Source organism: Gnatocerus cornutus, chromosome 6 (assembly GCF_029298725.1).
Source record: "Gnatocerus cornutus isolate USDA-ARS CGAHR chromosome 6, icGnaCorn1.1, whole genome shotgun sequence".
Lineage (NCBI taxonomy): Eukaryota > Metazoa > Arthropoda > Insecta > Coleoptera > Tenebrionidae > Gnatocerus > Gnatocerus cornutus.
Window position 1 is genome coordinate 16154182 of NC_142238.1, and position 3022 is coordinate 16157203.

The window sequence follows — 3022 nt, forward strand, 5'->3', positions numbered from 1 at the left end:
TAACATTTTCTTAACAAATAAACTAGATTTTGACCAAAATAGATTTTCAGGGGGTGTTTTTGGGGTCTATTTCAAGAAGTTTTCTCGGGGCGAAAACAACTTTTAATACCTTTGAGTTTATATCGATTGAAAAAACAGCTCGATGTCTATCAACTGGCCAAATCTCAGGTCGATAGAGCAAGTAGGTTACGAGGGGCAATTAAAAAACAAAAAAAATTTTCATCGATAGAATCGCAAAATTTTTTTGTCCAAAAAATTAACCGGCGAATTTTTTACTTTTGTGGACGGATTCTAAAGTAAAATGACCCGAGAAAAACGATGGTAAAAACCGTTTCTCAAAATTTTAGGTAGTTTCCGAGGTATTGAGCTTTGAAAAATTTCCAATTGAAAATCCAATATCAGAAACTTTGATCGCTCATAACTCAGACATTTGTTGACCTTAACAACTCTTACCTTTTTGGAATCTGCGTGAAAATCTGCTTGAAATGAGGTAAATATTACAAGTTTACTTCAAAAAATAAAACTCCAACTTTCGAGTTTTGGAAAATCTAAGAACGGTTGGCTAGATAGCTAAAAAATTGCAAGGAGTGGCAATAAAAAATTCAAAATTTTTTGCCTATAAATCCCCCCTTAAATTTTTGATTTCTGAAAGCAATTGAATTTTATAAATTCTTTCTTGTTAACTCTTTAAAACCTCGATTGTGACACCGCAATGACCCACATCCCAACGAGATTTTTTATTTAAATCAGATATGTAAATCCGCATAAAAGTTAGTCGTTACGCAAGAACCCCGCATAATTTGGTGATTGTTCTAATGTTTGACGCTTAATTAATAATTATCCACGCAGTCTTGGAAATTTCGCTATGATGTTTTCCACCCGAATTTCCATAAACGACAAACAGCCTGAATTAAGAACGTGAGGTCACGGAAATTTTAATAAGTTTCAATAAGTATTTTAATTTGGCTTTTACGGAGAAGTTTTTAATGCTGTTTAAAACTTTGTGTCTCCTTTCTTTGTTGTAGCCAAATATGCCTCGAATTCTGTTGATGGTAATGGACACAAATTTAAAGTAACCCGAGTAAAAAAGCGATTAAATTTTTACGAGTTTGGGACAGCACGATATTGTTTGCATGTTGCTTGTGATTGAGGGTAGAGAAATAAAAAGGTTGTCGATGAATTGTGGTTTTCCTGGGAAATAAATAAACGGAGTAGTTTCTTAAATAAGATTTTGTTCTGGGGCATTGGAAATTACAGCGCGGAAGAACCTATTTCCCAAATGTGTTGTTAAGCGACCCAATTTGTTCGCGGGAACAACTGAGGCCCTTATTAATTAAAAAATTTCCAACGTGATTCCGAGTTAAATTTTCGCGGCGTATTATAGTAATTACGGAAATGGCGGTATAATTTTCGGCAATAATTCCTAATTATCTCGTCGATGTCGTTTCGAGGAAAGTTTCCGCCGCGATCGATCTACTTGGAAATTTTATTGGCAGCTTGCAAGTTTGAAAGTTTATCGCAAACAGAGTAGATTGCTTACCAAAAAGCTGGTTGTAGGTATCTTCCCTTAAGCCCTCCTTGATGATCGCCTAAGCTTCTTCGAAATAATTTCGATATCGAGCAACTTAAAATAGCATCAACTTTTTCGGGATTAGAAGTCCCCCTGAAATTAATTTCAATTTATGACTGCATCCTGTTATCTCAGACTCGATTGTTATTGCGAGGAATTTCATTCAGATTCTAGAAATGCGAAACATTTCGACTATTGGTAATTCCGTAAAATGAAAATCTCGACCTCGTCTCTCAACACCCACAAGCTACAGGTTAACTGAACCACTTTTCCAACAAACTGGTCCTCAGACTCATTACTGACTTTAACAAAGACATTGAGCAACCTCAAGAGTATAAAAACCCGCAAACTCCCATCGAAAATCATAATTCACTCTAACCCAACACAAGCAACATGTACAAGGTAAACACAGCACAACTTAATCTCAACGCTAATCCAACTTACTTAGTTTGTAGTTCTTGCCGTTTTGGTCGCCGCCGCCAATGCTGGTCTCATCGGAGCTCCAGTTGCCGCCCCCGTGGCTGTGGCTGCTGATGAGTACGATCCTCATCCTCAGTACTCTTTTGGGTACGACGTCCAAGACGCATTGACCGGCGATTCGAAGAACCAAGTTGAAACGCGCGATGGAGATGTTGTCCAAGGAAGTTATTCTTTGGTTGATCCTGATGGTACCAGACGTACTGTTCAGTACACCGCTGATCCTATCAATGGATTTAATGCTGTTGTACACAAGGAGCCTTTGGTAGCTAAGGCTGTGGTTGCCCATGCCCCTGTTTTGCGCGCCGCCCCTGTTGTGCATGCCGCCCCCGTTGCTCACGCTTATGCCCACTACTGAAACAGTACAAACGTTATTTATTTATTTGAAAAATAAAGTCAATAGTTGATGGATTTTTCTAGTTTGTTTCATTACCTTCAAAGTGTGGTTCCTAAAAATTTAACGAATTTCGAGAAGTTTTTAAATTTGGGGGGTTACAAATTTTGGGTTTCTGGGTTCGGAAATTTTGGGTCAAACAAGAGAAATTTTGGATTTGTTCATAGTTTAAAAAAATATTACAGGCTTATTGTTTAGGTTTTTTGGAAGATTACTTATTTACTTATGGCTATTTGGCTCTAGCTATAATAACGCCACAGCAATCAAATTTTGAGAGTTTACTAACGTAGGATTACCTATTAACCGTACAAAAGTGCAAAATTATAGATTAGAAGAGACCAAATACTCTTATACAGGGTCCGGCAACACTTGTGTCCACCCCCAAAATCGTCTTTAATTATAAAGATAAAGTTTTGAAAATTTGTATACGCTCATAGTTGTCAAAGCTCTAGAAGCTGACGCAAAAATTTGTTTTTTATCACTGATAGTTGTGCCGTCGCGACGCCTCAAAAATGTAATTTTTAATTAATTGTGAGGGTTTGTGATATCAATCCCTAATTTAATTTTTTTTCAATATAAAT

At 36.8% G+C, this 3022-nt stretch overlaps 1 pseudogene; it reads left to right on the top strand.

Moving 5' to 3' along the window:
* Positions 1-1963: 1963 nt before the first annotated feature.
* On the top strand, positions 1964-2405 carry LOC148173420 (larval cuticle protein A2B pseudogene; annotated as a pseudogene).
* The last annotated feature ends 617 nt before the right edge of the window (positions 2406-3022 follow it).